This window comes from Varroa jacobsoni, unplaced genomic scaffold, assembly GCF_002532875.2.
Source record: "Varroa jacobsoni isolate VJ856 unplaced genomic scaffold, vjacob_1.0 scaffold_352, whole genome shotgun sequence".
Lineage (NCBI taxonomy): Eukaryota > Metazoa > Arthropoda > Arachnida > Mesostigmata > Varroidae > Varroa > Varroa jacobsoni.
The window spans coordinates 494,843-512,979 of record NW_019213254.1 but is presented as its reverse complement, the minus strand read 5'-3'; the positions used below and the strand labels follow the sequence as shown (position 1 = coordinate 512,979).

Sequence of the window (18,137 nt, the reverse complement as noted above, 5' to 3'; positions counted from 1 at the left end):
TTACCTTTTCGTGTTTTAGTCGATCTCCAGTCCAATATGGCAATTACATTCGGATGATTCTTTGGAAAGGTTGATACCTGCTCATTACGGAAAATGCTAGTATTATGAGCATCCAAATGTATGGGAAACTCTTTAGTTACAACATTATTATTCTTCCACTAGCATCATTTTAAGAGAAACAAAGTTCAACGTAGTAAGCAACATCAAGAATACCTTCGCGGAGTACAATGCGACCATAAAAGTATATAATCCTTTACTTCAAATTTTATTACAGCCAGTGTTACAATATTTACATCTTCTATATTCGTTCATATAATGTAACGTTCCACTATAAAAATCAGAGCGGACAAGCAATCCTATTGATGATTCACATACCTGAGATATATTGATACGGAAGAAAACGTCTTCAATAGATTGCATAAGAGTCGATAGCCTCCCTACGCAGCTGCATTCATGCAATGTTGAACTAATAGTTCTTTGATTCTAGAGTATTGGTAGATATTTAAAAACCACAAACTTAAATCAATTGTATAACTTTTTGGCACATTCAGTCAAAGTTATTTAGTTACCGTTCATGTTGGGTAAAGGTCAATGCGACAGAGTTACTATTTAGAGGTTTGTTTTATGCGAACCCTACTTCAGCCATACTCACGTCTTTGTTTTAAAGAAAAATCTAAAAATAGTAAGCGCTAGTTTCTGCAGTAGCTTATTACAGTAGGCTCAATATCTCCACGACGATCTCACGGGCTTGAGGGCGAATTGAAGGGAAGCGTTTTTAAGGACCTTGACGAGATTTGAGGTACAGCTCGACAAGGACATTTAGGTATGAAAGGAGCTGAGTAAAAAATTTGAGACCCGAAATAGGTGCATTTTTAATATTATACCACTAGGGGAAATTAGTAAAGGAACTTGGAGGACACAATTGAATACAAACTTTTACTCAGCCTACGATTTAGTACTTTTATTAAATATACGCAAATTAACAAAAAGCTAAAATTACTTTATCGCATAGTTCAGCTAGCAAATGCATTTCTATTATCTTGAAGTAGTATATATGTGTGTATTTAATACGAAAGTGTGCTAAGGGATTTACCAGCGAGGCTGAATGAAGGTATGGATAATAACTGTGACCGTCCACTCTATCTGACCTGGATCCGCTTTTAGCGGAACCATGCTGTCCTCCTTAAATAAAAAATAGGCTAGTAAACGTGAGAGACAACCATCTCGTAGGGAGTCACCGGAGTTAGGGAGAAGCAAGTGACATTTTGCGGAAGTTATTCTAGCGGAAGTGTTGTGAAGACAAGGATGGAAGCGCATGGAACGGACAATATGACGACGAAGGAGGAGAGCATAACGCGAGGTAGAATAGCTGTGAGAGCCTGGTGCGAACTGTCGAATAGGCTTGTCAATGGTCGGCTGATATCAAACAGAACTGTCGCCTAGATAAGAATACTCGGAGCAGAGACTTGCAAAGGTAGCAGATGCCGGCGGAAGGGTCAGATAAAGGAAAGGCGTGGTAAGGAAGCCGTGTAAGAAATATGGAAAAAAAGCTAGATAGAAAAGAAACGCTGCAAACGAGATGGCGTCACTGCTTCGACCCGGATACGTGCCGCACAGTTTATCTACCGGCAAAAAGTTACAATTCGATGAATCTGTTACGTGTGCCAATATTTTATATGAATGTGAACGTGTGGACGTTGACTAGATAAGTTAAGGATGCGTGCTCGCACAGCCTACAAACGCATAACGCAAGAGTAAGCGATACGCAATCTACTACAGCGTTGAAAATGATCTAGACTCTAGCTGTTAATAGTTAAAGTCTAGATCTACCCTCCGGAGGCTTCACCGTAATAACTTATTACATTAACTTTAGTCAAGTGACCTACGGATTTTATTCCACGCTTGTTTTGTCATTGGTTATTTAATTTCGTCCATTAATGTTACACAAAGCCTGGCATAAACTTCGGTGTACATCACGAGGTTATTCGGATGCATTTACCCTATGCCATGTAGCTCTTGTACATCCGTCAGTGAGCTCGTCACACTGCCGTAGCTTCCCTATTACTTCGTACGCGATTAGTCCCATACAACAAAGTTTACAATTACCCATGGTAGTAATCCCATTAGGCTGTAACAATCTTCTAGCGACTCCCCTCATTTCTTCTATGTCGACTGTCTCGTTCTCCTACCGCTATTCAGTCGTTACTATTAGCACTTTCTAGTTTTGGATTATACCCAATTTTACAGACTATTGCAGACTGACATACTTACGTTCGTCCAGTCGTCCTATAGAATATTTTAATAATCCCGTTGGATTTCATTCGTCAATCTAATCTATGTTCTGGGCTATTTGAATAAATAACTAGGCTAAACGGATTTAATTCACTCATTTCTGGCCGTGCACGCAGTCGTATCCAGCCCAGATACAGTACATGTCTTTAGTAGTACCCATTAAATGTAGTTGTTATCTCTGCCGCAATTGTTTTTGGAAAAAATGTTTATCGAAACGCTAAGATGGATCTTTTCTTCCCACTCATTTCACAGATTAACTAAATTAGCATCCTACAAGAAAAAGAAAAACTACTTTTGGCAAAGTATCCATCTACTCGAATAATTTAAACTGTAGCCCCTGATGGCTCATATTTTATTAATCGCCCAACCACTTCGGTGCACGTCACCGCTGGGCAGCGTACGCATTAAAAATCGAAACTTTTGTAGAGGCTGACGACGACGACTTTTATGTTAGAAAGTTGCTTGACCGAGTTCGTGAGCAACTTGTCCAAATGATAGTAATCATGCGCTTTTGGCCAATCGGCTCCATCTACCTGCAAGGGCTGATACAACTATTCTACAGAAGCGACTCGTATCGGCATGGACTTGGCTCTATTGTGGTAAATAGATCGATCTGCGTCGAGTAAACAATTTCGGCTTTCATTTTTCTCAAATATCCCGAAAAAGGTTAAATTTATAGATATTCCTTTCGGCCAAATCAGCTTGCTACGAAAGAAAATATGCGGGGGGTCACGCCACAGTGGGCATTTAGGTTGTAGGCATTTTATAATTATCATCTCTGTTTATGGTAACCGACTTGAGAATCAGCCGTACTCTGTACTCATGTCGAACTTCCTATCTGATGGAAATTATCAACACATTAAGCCGTCAAACTGATCTGAGACTCCGTATACGGCGAGGAAGTTAAGCATATTGTATTGTCTGCTGTATTATAAAGAAATTAACTTGAACACAAACCGTGTATGATGTATTCTTTACTGTTTGCTCGTGTCTTCCAGCGTGAACCACTCGACCAGCATCGCTGCCAGGAAGGAGCGATTGATTTGATTATGACCTCTTTTTTCAAACGATATGGTGGCACGTTTCGTGCGATGTCCGCACGGTCCATCAAGGATGTTGTAGGACACGTCGAAATTGCATAGGAGGACCTGAAAAATATTCTCCACCGCAAGGAAAACTAATATAAATGTCAGTAGTCATTACAATCAATTCCAGTGAAGACTTAAAAACTAAAATCGAAAAACTGGGCCCCAAATAGGAATCGCCCAGAGGAGATTAGCTATATATTCGTTAATTACACTGTACTCGTTTGAGCTGTAAATGTCTGATAATGAAAAACGCTATTCCGTTCGAACTCGTCGTGTTTAGAAAGTGAGCTACTTTCGTGCTGTGCCACCGACGAATATCTTTGCCTTCCTAGCGGGTCGCTTGCTTTGCCAACTTGGTAGCCATCTAAAAGTACTCCTCATTTCAACAACAGTGTTCATCCTCTCTGAAACTGAGGATATTTTTAAATCTATACGGCTTACACGCATACAGCCACGTTTCACACAACGACACTCTTTCCATGTATATTCAAGACGCACGCCATGTTCATGCATGGCGTATTTAAGTTGTGTGTACCTTTTCCGGTGGATGTTGAAACGCGGACAAGCGTCGAATTGCCAAGTACTTGCAAGTGAATTTGTATTGCGCGCCATTATGCCGAATTTAGTCATCCGATCTCGGTGATACAGGCACTTTTGTACCAGACCCTTGAACTCGCCCATTTATTGTTTGTGTTGCTTGCAAGAAAGCTGCGTGTCTGTGGCGCAGAAACAGTCCTACAGCGTACTGGGGCAAAAGGAAACACCGGCAGGCGTTCGCCGAACCCATCTGCCGCTACCGTGTCGTAAGGTCGACGAACGGCCTGCCCTTCAAACTGATGCGCTTCCTGGCAGTTGGCCGAGTGGTTTAAGATGGAAGACACGAACAAGCAGTAAAGAATCGAAAAGCTTTTCAATGAGAGACAGTTTGTAGCTGCGCTAGTAGAAACAAGCCAAAGCTCTACAGCGCAGACTTCTAGAATGGGAAAGACTCGCAAATGGCAAAATGCAGTCATTCGAAAATGTCCCTACTGAGCAAACGACACTATTTTAGATTTTAATGAATTCATATACTTCTGCGTCCTGTATCCTGCTGTCACGGTTGCTACGCTGTGCATTTGGCAGTTACTACGACTATGGTGCGCTCATTCGAATAATAATAATGCAATCTATCGGGATTTTCGGCACAAGCCTTCGTCGAGCACAGTGCAGAACAGCCCAATTACTTATACTTTATAGGTGAATATTACGTATGCTGGGTTTCGAAACGAACTTCTTTTTCTGCTTTCGAGAAATATTTAGTTCGTCGAATAATACCAGCTCGGCACTGTCGCGCTCTACGCTGCAGCGTAAACTGGCAGAACTAAAATTATTCATTATAACCTCAAGTACTCAAATCTGTCGCCGTCACTGTGATTCAAAAACGCTGGCATGGCTAACGCGCGCTAATTTGAACGATATACAGCGAGTCACAGTACGACCCGCGATTTACAAATGTGCGACTGGATATGAATTAACGTCATCCTCTCTGGCGTTGTCGTGTGGCGAAATAGAAGGGCCTTTCTTATTTTATTTTATCTATATAGTAAATTTCTATTGATGAAAGCACGCAATGGGTGGAATACGACTCAGTTAAGAGTGGCCACCGACTGATTCTGTCACAACTACATATAAGCTAAACATCGATAATAAACAGAAATCGGTCATATTTGTGCATTCCTCTCCCGACCTAATCACAAAATATATATGTACCCTCATATCATTAGCATTAAGTATACGAAACTATGATTCGTCTGCAACGTAAACAACAATCCCCGCTTTACCTCAACGTTTTTTCCGTCGATCGGAAATAATCGTCTCAGATGAGAATAACCACCATGTGTTCACTAGAGTAAGTCAAAATATTTTTATATTTTTTTAATTACCAAGCGTGGTTTCGTGAAACAACCTTCAGCTTTTTCTTTTTAGGACACCTTCTATGAATAGGCTCATCATAGGTTATCCCTTCGCTTGATAAGCGATTCAGTTGTTTGGAGGAAAAAGAATAAACCTAACAGATTTAAGTTTTAGACGAGAACAATTACACCTAATCAAATATTGTATGGGTTGTGGCAAGCTCGTGTCTCCCTTTACAAAGTATTGAATGAAAAATCTGCACAACGGCAGGAATTATCATTTTATCATGTTCTACCGTCTATGTCAATTACTATTATAATTAACTCAATCAGGATGCATTAAAGATGCTTAAAATAACGCGCTTGGATCTACAATCTATATTAATGACGCTTGATACTAATGTGAAACCTATCAGGATGACAAGATTCATTCTTTTTTTTTGACTCCATCTCAATATTACGTATACATTTAAAATTTTCGAACGCGTTACTTTTTGCATACACATAGGTCATAGGTCCGAACATGAGCGCCGACAAATGCAAACGATTGCAGGGCCTAAATACGAGTGTGAACAGGAAACGGAAGCATTGGGTGCGATACGGCAGTCCGTGTTTCGCTTGCTGAAGATCGACCAGATTTCAAATTGGCGGGCCAGCTGGCCTTATTCGTCAATACTATGGGAATAGAAACCGCACTTTAATGCAGCCAGATGTTTAGATGGTGCCACATGCTTTGCAGCCAGAGCAGCCGGTTCACAGAATCCAACTCTATTGTAGTCTCTAGTAGAATTAAGCGATATTCCGATCATCTTTTTCACTTTTAGCTAAAGTTTAAACTCTGTTTAAGATAGAAATGAACGCCAGTCCATGCCGTTGATTACTGCCTAAGTGGCGTAGATTGAAACCTTGTACAGAACAGGCACTCTTATGGATGTGCGGCGGAAAAGAGAGGTATTAGTGGGTAAAAAGTTTTTATTACAGATTGTTTCACAACAGACAGCAGGATACACTCGGAGGTCAGGTGAAGGTCGCGTTTGTTCGTAGAAGGGCGATGCTTCGTCGAGTGATGAGAAAAACAAACGAGTAATAGTATATTTCTATATAAACGTATATAATATATATATTATATATAAACGAATCACAACAGAACTACAGTTTTATATATTACCTTAGCTTCTATGCATTGATGAAAATTTACGTCAGGAGGAAAGCTAATGCATATCTATCGCTTACAACGCAGCGTGATTTTTAAAAAAAAATCATTATATTCTGGAATGTTACTTGCGTCTATACAAAATACTCAGAAATAGCTTTGCGTTTCTGGATCGGGATGTACAAGTTGTTAACGGACATCATCATACTACGTACACCAAATAACCGTAACGTCTGCCCTTGTCTCATTAAGAACTTACTAAATCGGAAATACAGGTCAGAATACGTACGTATTCTGTCAGGTACGTATTTATACGTACAACTGTACGAAAAAAGTTGCATGGAACATTGTTTTGGCGATAAAAGCAAAAATGAAATTAACCGGATCAAGATCTCTAGATGGTCTTTGGAAGAACATTGATTTTAGATATGAACCAACCGTTGGAATTAATGCCCCGTCTCACGACTACGCGTCCCCTTTCGACAGTGATACACTAAAGACACACCGATACACACGGACAGACACATACAAGTACGTAGTCCTAGTTTACGTAATTTAGTCAACTTTTGATAGGGTCAGTCTTTTATAGATATATGATTGTACCTACCTACGAACGCCTCGTATGCGCCTAAATATGCGTAGATATATACAGATTATGCATATACCCACAGAGATGTGTCTGTGTATACACACAGCATATATATGGGCAGAGAGCCTTATGCCAAGATACACAAATACATCTACACGGGCGTAAAGGGTACTAGCAAGTGTCGTCTCCCATCCCATCGTCTCCATACAGCTTGGAGGTATATTCGAAGGTAGATATGACACTCGGGCAGGAACAGTCTGATGGAAATAGGGCACCACATTAATCTACCACTATACGTATGTTTATTCAGTCAAGTCGCCAGGTTTATTTAGTGACGTGGCCTTGTCTACGAGGCTGAAGTAAGATATGCTTATATCAAATACAAAACACGTGTTAATATCAGACAGTCCCGCTGCCCAACCGTTGTTCGTCTGAACACAAAAAAAATGCATTTTGTTTTCAGTATTAGCAACACGTTTACCTTTGTAAAAGTGTGGACGAGCTCGAGAAAAACCCACGTTCAAAAGGGAGTTAGGCTAGGGTGGAGGGACGGAAGGCTGGGGGGTTGTGGGGGCAATGGCCGTCGCATTGTGCTAGTTCGTAATATTAGCTTATGTAGGTTTCCGCTAGTAATTGCCTGGCCAGGAAAATGTCAACTACATCTTCATTTTGTATATCAGACACATGTAAATTTACATAGTATGACTATCACTATATAAATATCACATAATCATTTACAACAACCTTTAATACGAAAAGTACTATTGTGATTACCGCTGTGAACTAGTTTCGGTTGATGTATATAGTACATGTACACGTAAAACGAAGATCAAAAACAATAGATAAAAACCAATGATTTGTCTAAAATACACAAAATTTCTAAATAAATAGGATGTACCAGTACTATTAAAGCAATTAAAAGAATCAATGCATTTTTTTTACCTAATTAATTATTCTTTAATTAGATCTATTACTGATTCTATTATTTCTCCCTGCCTTAAATAATTTTACTTTACATGTTTTTTCATAAATTATTTTTCTTATGAAATGAGTCCTGTTTAACTTACTTATCCATTTCTGAAATCAAGTTTTCTTCGTGAGCCTAACAGAACGTGCCAGAATATTAGGTGCACCTAGGTTTATATTACAGCTGAGGTGCAGTTTTGCTAAGGATTCATTTTAAACTCTTTAGTTGCGTTAATATGCTTTTCCAGGTATTATCTGATTTTTTTCAATCGCTGGTTAAAAAATCGATGAAAATGACCGCGGGATTTTGGGACTTGTTATCTATTCGTCCATAATCTCTCTAAAACTATCCGCTGTTTACATAGCTGTTCATAAATGGACATTCGCTCCTCTAACAGCTTTTATATTACAGATTGTTGAAACATTTGATTAACGAATGTCACAAGGATAATTCAACATGTCACAAATACGCCTAGTTATTACTAATCTATCGTTTCGATTCCCGCCCTTAGTAGTTTAACGGCATACACACATATCTCATTGTGAAGAGACATGTTTTATGTGTAACATGTTTTATATATATATATATATTGTCCACTGCAGCTGCCTTGCAGTGGAATTATATATCAACTCAGCAGTAGAATAGCGATTTTCCATACGTAATACAAATACCGCTTCCTCTTAAAGCCCCACATGCGGCAAAAATCTGGCGTCTTCACGATGGACGTAGCGCGCTGCCGGTCAAAGTAAACATTACCGTTATGCATGGTAAAAAGAACTCACAATGAAACACACGTCGGTACACTAGCCAGTGTCATTCCGTCACTATGCTCGTAATCCATATTTGACAATAGGAGCTAGCCAATTATCATTACCCAGTTGTTCGCTTCGGATCGCCACTAGATTATCCAACTGATTATTTGCCATCCTCTGACACATTTTCTTGAGCGCCGCGCGCGCAGTCCTTTGAAGAATATGATTGAGGTCCTTGCATACAGCATGACAGCTTGGTCGTTCGGAGGTGGATATTGTGGCGGCGTAGCGTTGTGGATGTTGATACGGCGGCGCACGCTAGCAATCACATTGCATGAAGTGACGCCATCTCGGCCTGAGATGTGCAAGGGCACGTTGCCACTTAGAATCTCCCGCGTATGTGAGTTCCCAGTTTCCCTGGAATACTGATTTGATGGACGGTGAAGCGCTTCGTTTTATAATGCGCTCAATGAGGGTCTGCAAACTGCCGTCTGCGACGGGTACGCCATCAGGCGACGTGCAGCCGCACATGCCAATGTTCATTGCATCAGCCATTGCACCATCCATGATAGCGAGCGTATAGTCTCACCGATGACATTGTAGGTTTAGTAGGACATGACCAATCTAGACTCGAAAACTATATTGACCCCGGCCATGATCGTTGTCGCTGTTATCTTGGTGTCTACGGCTGCGGCTTTTGTCATTGCTATCGACTAACGATACGTCTCAATGTCTCCAGAAAATAGGTTCTAATTTCCTCTTCTTGTCACTGAAACATATCCGAGGTTCGTCATACAGAGCCTCTAAACGAAATCAAGTATTTTCCTTTTATTATATGCTCAGATATATTGTTGTCTACGTAAAACCCATATATTCGGTTTCTTTGTCGATTCGTCCATATTAGTCTTTCCCAACGATTTTCTACTGAATTCAAGCTTCATAATGCACGGATACGCAGTGGCGTGCATCCTGAGAAAGCTATTCCGCTGAGCTACATCGAGCCAGTCCGTTGCGGTATACGCACCCGGTGGACGGTGTTGTTCGGCCTAATCGTTGTGCTGTCGCAACGAGGACTGACAAATGCCGTCGCTTCGTAGACAGCGAATTTAACGTCAAAGGGGTGATCCTCATTTTGTTTGGAGGCTTCACAGGTACTATATTAAGCAGATTCGAAAACAATTTTGTTACAGTTCGGTCAACTTTTTGAGCTGCATTATCGGATTGTTTGTGGAAACGCTCCTACATGGACGACAACAGAGGGAGTTATCAGAGTTCCTAACCTTGTCCTATTTGTGTGCGTGAGCAACTCGTAGGACTGAAGAAAACAGCTAACACTACTTTGATAGATAGTGTTTGGTAGCCGTATAACAGTTATAAAAAAGCAAATGCTACATAGACTAATGAAACCTCGTCAGAAACAAAAATTAAAATAATGTATGGAGGCTGATTTTATCGATCTGACAATAAATTGTCTCATAGTGGAACTTAAGAATAAGATACGCATTTGTTCTAAGTTGCATACGCTTTTTGCATCTCGCACACTATTTTACCAAATAGTTATTATTATTTAACTTTAATCACAGTTTCAAAAACTCTCAAAAACTTTAGATACAGTGTCGTAAGGGCTTCACGCGTTTGGCGTTGTAGGGACGATTCGGTCTCTATTCTGCGACACGAACGGCCCCCACCAAACTTCAACCCGTGATTTAGCTGATATACGATTATTAATAAGGTGGTTCTCAGCATCGTAACTTCAATGAGAAACATTTGAAATTATACTGGAAGTTCTCGCCAGTCTATATTCGAAAGGTCTGTGTGACAGGATGACATGTGTGTGACGTCAAGCATAAGGTGCTCGTTTTCTAGTTCGGCAGCTCTGCGCGACTCTAAGGGACTGTGTTCACTGGTATCACAACGCTTACAGAAAAAAAGATTCACTGAAGCCTGTGATCTAATGAGTCAGCGGGAGCCTCATTGACTTGAGATCCGCCATTGCAGGCGTGTTCAAATAATTGACAGCTGACTGTCAGTGTGACGTAATACGCTCATTCACAAATAATAACCTGATTATTTTTATCGAGTTCAGTGCATTCAGTTTAATATTCATACAGGACATATATGGAGCCAGATTAGCAGGTAAACTTGCTAATCGCTAACCTCTATTACCTTATATCAAGCCCCCCAATCGACCTACAATTCGCATCATTATGGGATGCAATGGAAGTCTATTATCTAATTCCTTTTTAGCAGACCGTCGACGGCCATATTAGATTTGTGCAAAGCTCTAAAAATGTTTATTGATGTTATTTGTTTGCCATTATGCATCCCGTTATTGAACTCGGATTGTAACAATACCAAGATCATAACAGCTGCTGTCGGCCAGAAGGATGTCCATCCAAACGGGAAAGTGGATGCAGGATAGGTACGGAAGGTTGTTAGGACCACGCCGCTTTATCAGCATCTCTACCGTCAGGCGGGCTGAACTGAATTGACCGCCAGACAGGGCCGTCAAGCGGTCCGGATGTTAGCGGCTATTGAGATGGCGTGTAGATGAGACGGAGTGACAAAAGGTCCGCGGAAAGGCCGCTGCTGCGACAGATTCCAAAGACAGCCGACTGATCAGCTAACACGGGTGTCTGTCACGCGAGTTCCGAACGCATAGTGCGGTACGTATCAGGTACGCTTACTGCTACAGCGCCGACTAGACTACGAAAAAGGAGCCTGTCTCCGAGGAACAAAGACTAAAACTAAGTAGGGCACCATGGTCGCTCAGGTTTTAATAAAGCTGTACTAAAAGTTCTCGCAATATGCAATCGTGAATAGCCACAACACCTGTGTAAATTAAAAAAAAAAGTTTGTTTTTTAATAGCGGAAAAACGTAGCTCATATGCTAATGTAATGATCTCGCCAAAATGACAAGCGGACATAATTAGACGCACATTTGTTATGTTTTTTGAGATTTGCCTATTTTCAGCAGTTTTTAGTATGTCTGTTCTATATATGAAATATAGTACGAATGATGCATTGTTACTTAAAGCCATTATCGTGTGGCTCGGCGACTGACAACGACCGAATTCAGTAATTTAATACACAGGAAAATGCTCCGCGCAAAACATAGGGTTCGTGTTGTCAATCCATGGTAACTGAAGGGTCGTTGTTGCGGTGGGATGTTTGCTATGGGAAAGAGAGCGATCGTCGTTATCTTACTGGGCCAGATGAGCGTACTGCTCCATTTAGAACTCGCTCACGTAAGATCTGAATGGTCAGTCGGTCACAGGACCCGTATTCCAATTTTCCCAGCACTGTCTCTAAGATAAACGGTATAACGTGTGTCGTTTCTGATATCTTTCACACTAGTTGTGATGACATAACGAAGTACCAGCATGGGCGACACCTCGAAAATGGCTCGACACATTTATTCTAAACCTTATCTTGGAAAGTACCTTTACTAGGACAGAAGTGGGCTTTTTTGTAGCTAACCCGCGAGTTTTATCATTTTTGCACCAACGAGAATTATCTTTCAGCTATGGATTTCATATAATTTATATCCATAACGTTCGATCGAATGGCACGTTTCCAAAACTCGTAAACAGTATATGCACTATGCAACCCCTTTAAGCGTGTAAATATTAATTCCAACAGAGCACATTCGAGAAAATAAACCCGAGTTTTTTCAGAGGTCGAACTTCTATCGTATCAATATTTCGACCCGTTCCTCTCGATAACTTAAACAGAACCAGTCTTTTTAGGGCTAACTTATTCCCTACCACCGGTAGAGGCACTAACATATGCGTGAAATTATATTCCATCAGACACAGGCAGCGACAGGCCAATGGCGAGTTTAGTTTTATGCGACTACAAAAATATGGTTTCCGTAAACGAACCAACACTTGAGTTGCTACGAAGATGGTCAGCGTAAAGTATTTATTAATAGTCAATTATGTTAAAAAATGGCCCGTGCATGACTGTAATTGGTGCTACAAGGGGGGTTAAACTCAAGGTCATTTCTTTGGATCTGCATAAAGGACCAATTATTATTGAGTATGAAGCCCGACTTCGTCGAAGGGCCGTAAAACTGAAGTGTGGAAACCTACTATATAAAAAATAGACATATCATTAAGGGCGAGTTAAGAACAGCGAGGCAAAATATATTGTAAGCTCACAGTTGGCCTTTGATAAATATAAATCCAAGATTTGCAAAACGCCCCGATCAGGTTGAATCAATTGTCTCATATGTTCTAAGTTAAATGTACGAAACATGGCTTGAGAGATATAACAATTGCATAGTGAAGTATGGTCAATATGTGCACAATAGGGCCAGCAGTGGCTTAGCTGCCGTGTAAAATCACCTTCGACAGCGGCCGTACCACATACTTTGTGGGAATAGCGACTTTCTAATACTGCATATATGATGAGAATGTCTTCATACATATAAGGACTTGGGTGGTTTAAAAGGGAACAAGGACTGATGCCTCAAGTTCCACCAGCCGTGCAGAAATAAATACGACCGATTTTGTGTAAATAGACAAAGTCCGCCTCGCAGTGATCAAATCTATCGTGATTCTAAGATTTAGTATAAGTAGCTTCATATATTCAGTCTGCAAATGTTCAGTCAGTCAGCCGTCGCTTCATCAATCGGATATATGCATACAGACTATTAAAGAAAAATGGTTTTTTTCCGGTTGACGCCGACTGCGAAAAGAGTTGGCACTAATGATAAGACAATTGAAAAGAACGGGAATCGAATACAACACGATCCCAAGATTGTTGCACCCTTATCCAGATAAACATAGTATAGGTGAACCTGGCGTGTCCTACTATTAAACTCTACCTCTTGCGTGGTATACTTCATGTGCGAGGCTTAAGCTAATCAAGGATTTTATCTACATGTAAATACTTTTTACAACTGTAATCTGCGTAGCGTTGCGACATAATTTCAACTGGATCGATACGCCAATATTAGCGAGTGATGACACATGAGCAGTCCCCGTCAAGCTGTTCCTATTCAACCGGGCATCTAGGCGAAGCGTCCTGCAGCGTGCAGAGCTCGATAGTAAGATGGCTGTATACATGACACCTATGCGAAGCCTGCAGCTGATGCTAATACTCGAACTGTTGTCGTTTTATTGGTTTTTAGGTGTCTGATCCTGGGCGGGTAAACATGTGTTTGTTCCACTTTTGTATGTGAGCACGGGGGGTGGGGTGAGACTTCCACACTTATACTGAACCAAGCCAAAGAAAAACAGCCCTCAAAAAAAATAGGGTCTAGTCGGTGAGTTTCATTCGGCCGAGAGGCAGATCGGCCTAACTGTACGCTGAATGGAGCTGTTGCAGCAACTGAGTCGTCTTTTTCTTGAAGTGATAGAGGCGATGGCTGGGTGAAGGACCCAAACGAGCAGAGCCAAGCAGCAAAAGCTTTTTTGAGAGGCAGATCGGCACTACAAATTGCCAGAGAACCATATGATCATTTCAGACTGCACAAGTCTGGCAAGAATGAAGTTAAAGAAATTATTTGCTTTGAAAGATAGGATCATCAAAATGCAATATTTTTGACCTTTTCGGGCAGCCAACGGGAAGTCGTTCATGGATGGGGAAATAATGCCGGTTTTCTCATGGAAAAAGTTGCTTCTTGGTTGTTACTGGGGCGTATTTCAAGAGGGTGCGCGGACCTGTCACGCGCGTAGCGTGATATATCTGCTCTTCAGAACTCATCCAATGTGAACAGCGTGACAGTAACGGTGACTCTGGGCCGGGGGGGCTGTCCGGTCCTAGACAAATAAGGAAGCCCATTTGGAAATGAAGATAGTGCATTGTTCGATACGTAATTCGGGAAGAACGGTTCGCCAAAAATAGATACGTTAGTTTTAATAAACATACAACTATTTGGCTATACAGCGGGCATCCATTAATATTATAACGATGACCCAGCTTGAGCGTACTCATATAGTACACTGGTCTGACTACAGAACGAATCCTGTAGCAGTGTTTTTGCTAGTAACACGCAACATCTAGCCACCTAGCAAATCATTACTATGTAATGTTTAAACTATTCCAACTCGATCGTAACGGCAAACCTACGATGCGGCCATTAAATAATTAGAATTATATTGGTCTTAGAAAGTTTGTACTTTATAACGAAGTTTGTCGTTAATTCTCTTACTATGTCCGTGGAGCCGCGATGAATCCGTGATGTTCATACATAAACATCCGATAGATGTCGTAATTGTGTTGCAAGAACAAGTTTACTTCTGGTAAACACAAACATGACTAAATTTCCCCACTTTATGCCCTGTGCAAATATCTACTTTGCTGTTTAGATGCACCAGGCAGGTGACTCAGGCATGAGCAAATGAAAACAGTATAAGAGACTTAGAAATATGCAAACTTCCCCATAGATCACACTTAGGGAAAGGATTTCAGCGATGGAAACGCTATAGCCATGCTTATCAATAGGTAAACAAGTGGCTTGGAATTGTACATGGAAACTTTAACATAAATCCCTGATTTTCGCATAATATAGCTTGTACGTTTACAGATAATAATTAATGAATATTTGTCCTCGAACCACATTACAAAATAACATCGAAGGTCTAAAAATTCTGTTGGGTGTATGGTTTAATTGTTCTGAGAAGCTTACGGCTCAATGACATACATGATATTGGTCCATTTACTTAATCCAGTGCCTAAGAAATGCAAATTGCTTGTTGCTCTGGTCTAGATCTGTTTCTTCTCTCTCTCTCTCCATACAACTGTGAAAAAAATCCGAGTTTGAGTCGACTATATAAGCTGCCTTCCCTGTGTCATAACACTGTCTTACCTTGTTATCGTCTATGTGCTACAAACCCCTTGAATACACCATGGTATTTAGTGATAATAATAATAGTCATCCTCACTATCAGTTGTAAATCTCGCGGACCTGGCAAGTTCTTTGGCAGATCCAAAATTGAATCTATTTGTAAGAAAAATACGAAAATTAAAACTATATTGGGAACTGGGCGGAATTTAGCAATAGAAATATGTACAATACACACGATATCTAATACCGCTCTCTAGTTCTTAATCATAGGCCCATTTTAAAGGATTCGTGTATCAAAGATTGGCAAAGACTCGAATATCACAGGAAGCAGACGATGATGTGTGGTATACCGATTTTCCCCGGAAGCGGTTTGTTTGTGGCCAGCCGACATTTGGGTCACTCTGTATGGCAGCTCATCGTATGACTTGCCAACCCAGTTGAACACCCAGCCTAGTAAATTGCGTGCTGTAATCCAACCCGTTCCTATTGTTGTTGCCATTTTCGCAGCATGGCTTTCCTTCCTATCGACGTGTATGTATACTCGTCTAGGCATAGCTGAGCTTTCTTGCCCATTAGAAGGTCTTAAGGGACCATCCTGGCCAGGACGAGAATAACATTTGTAGATACTGCTCTATAGGTTCTAACCATTCTGATAGCCACTGCCCGTTGAGCAAATAGAAGTGTAGTCCTGTTACTATTTTCGTCTAAAGCCATGTTTGCCAAGATCGGAAAAGCTACTGAGGCCAGCAGCCATCTAGTGCCTTCGATCCCCCTTTTCCTCTTTCCAGGCTTTGAACATGAATTCTGCCATGTTGTCTGCACATCTTGCTGTCCTATAAGCCGCCCCTATGACATGGGCCGTACCCATTAGTCCTGCATCTAATTACTACTGCCAAATATTTAACGGTACGATTAACCTTGATAAGTGTTTCGCCGAACCTAAAATTGGCCCGTGGACTCACCACCCCTTACCCATCAAAAACTTTCCTCGCTTTTCTCCGGCGCCAGCCTGAGATAACGTTTCTCCTTTCAGGTATTAATCATGTGCAAAGCGACATTCGCCTTGCCGTTCAACCGATTTTTCGTTCCCGTCGTCACTAGCAGCGCCAGGTCGTCTGCATTTGCGACATAGTAGACTCCGCCTATTTGATTGTTAATACGTCGTTGCTACGCGAAATTCCACAACGTTGGACCGATTATTCATTCCTGAAAAACCTTTGAGTTTTTCCTTTGTTCGTAACCGATCTCCAACTTCTTGCCATCCAATAGTATAAAATAGTCCGTATTAGGCAGAGGAAACTCCCCTATTTTTCAATACTATATATATATATATATATATATTTACTGAAAGCTTTTTTAACGTTTAACAGCATCATTAGGACGAAATTTCTTCTCGTGAAGTCCCTTTCCTGCTGAGAGACCTTTGGAAATCTTCTAGGGATAAATCTACCTCTGCGAAACCCGGGTTCAATAGGGTTCCTTTTTCTTTTATTTCTTTCCCTAATATGACAATAATTATATCTTTTGTTATCTTTTCCGTCGTATTCAGCAGGTCGGTGTGCCAATGGGCCAGTTTGGTTCTCCAGTTTGGAAATCGGCCCCAGTTCTGCTTCCTTTTAGATTTTAGGAAATCGTCCTTCTGTGAGAAATTGATGCACCAGTCTTCTAAATAATTTCGGCCATCTTTTGACCAACAGTCTCATTACTTCAGGATGGACTCCGCCCGGAGCCGCTGATTTGTCTGTTTCCGTTTACTACTGTGCGTTTTAAACATCCTCCGCATCGATTCCACCTCAAAAACATCCTACTTGGCAATTGAATTCTGCGTGATTCACCTAACCACGTAACTTTCTGTGCTATACCTTCGCGCATCAAATGAAAAACAAACTGGTCTCTATTTCGTATCACCAGATTAAGTTAAATATATATGATGCCGACCTTTTATTAAATGGCTATGACGAAAGATCTGTTTCTAGCTGCGAACGTTTTAGCCTTGGGTGTCAATACGTTCTATGCAATCTTTCAATAAAAAATCGCATAAGACCAGCTTGGTCCCACTTACTTGGGCAATTGTGATAGTACAGAAATTCGTTCTCCAGCTCATGTGGTTGATAGTTTCGAACTAGGGTTTGTGTCCTATACGTCTAAGCGATAGACGCACCACACTGCCACCGCGTAGAGAAGACGATACAGAAAGACCAAAAGAGTCGTTTAGACTGAGCCAAATGGCTGCATTTAGTGTCAGCGATTAATAGAAGCCCATTGTTAGGCAATGCAAAAACTAGATACCCCATAATTTTTATGAAGCCGATCGAACGCGTACCACCTAATTAGATCAGCAATCTATCGGAAATGTACAGACAGAGCTACAAAGTTAACATAGAGTCGTCCACTACATGTCGTAAAAGGGACATTTAGGAACTATAAAAATGAACGCTCATTCGTTCACACTAATTCATGATTAGCAATGGCTCACTGACGAAACTAATTAAGCTGCACCATATAATAACCAGCACCCACCAAAACAGCCCAGAGCAAACCTCACTCGATTCGAGTCAATCACTTGCTAGGCCTTTTCGTATTTCTCTGTTCCTATATCTTTGCCCTT

The 18,137-nt window shown here is 41.0% G+C and overlaps 1 long non-coding RNA gene across 2 annotated transcripts in view; it reads right to left on the bottom strand.

Moving 5' to 3' along the window:
* LOC111259617 (uncharacterized) overlaps positions 1 to 17,701 on the bottom strand; it is a 32,233-nt gene extending 14,532 nt beyond the window's left edge. The window contains exon 1 of one of the 2 annotated variants that reach the window (XR_002679728.1): positions 17,592 to 17,701. This is a non-coding gene — a long non-coding RNA (uncharacterized LOC111259617). Of the gene's footprint in view, positions 1 to 3,249; positions 3,309 to 17,591 lie in introns of those variants that run through there. The other variant, XR_002679729.1, reaches the window with a different exon arrangement.
* Positions 17,702 to 18,137: the final 436 nt, after the last annotated feature.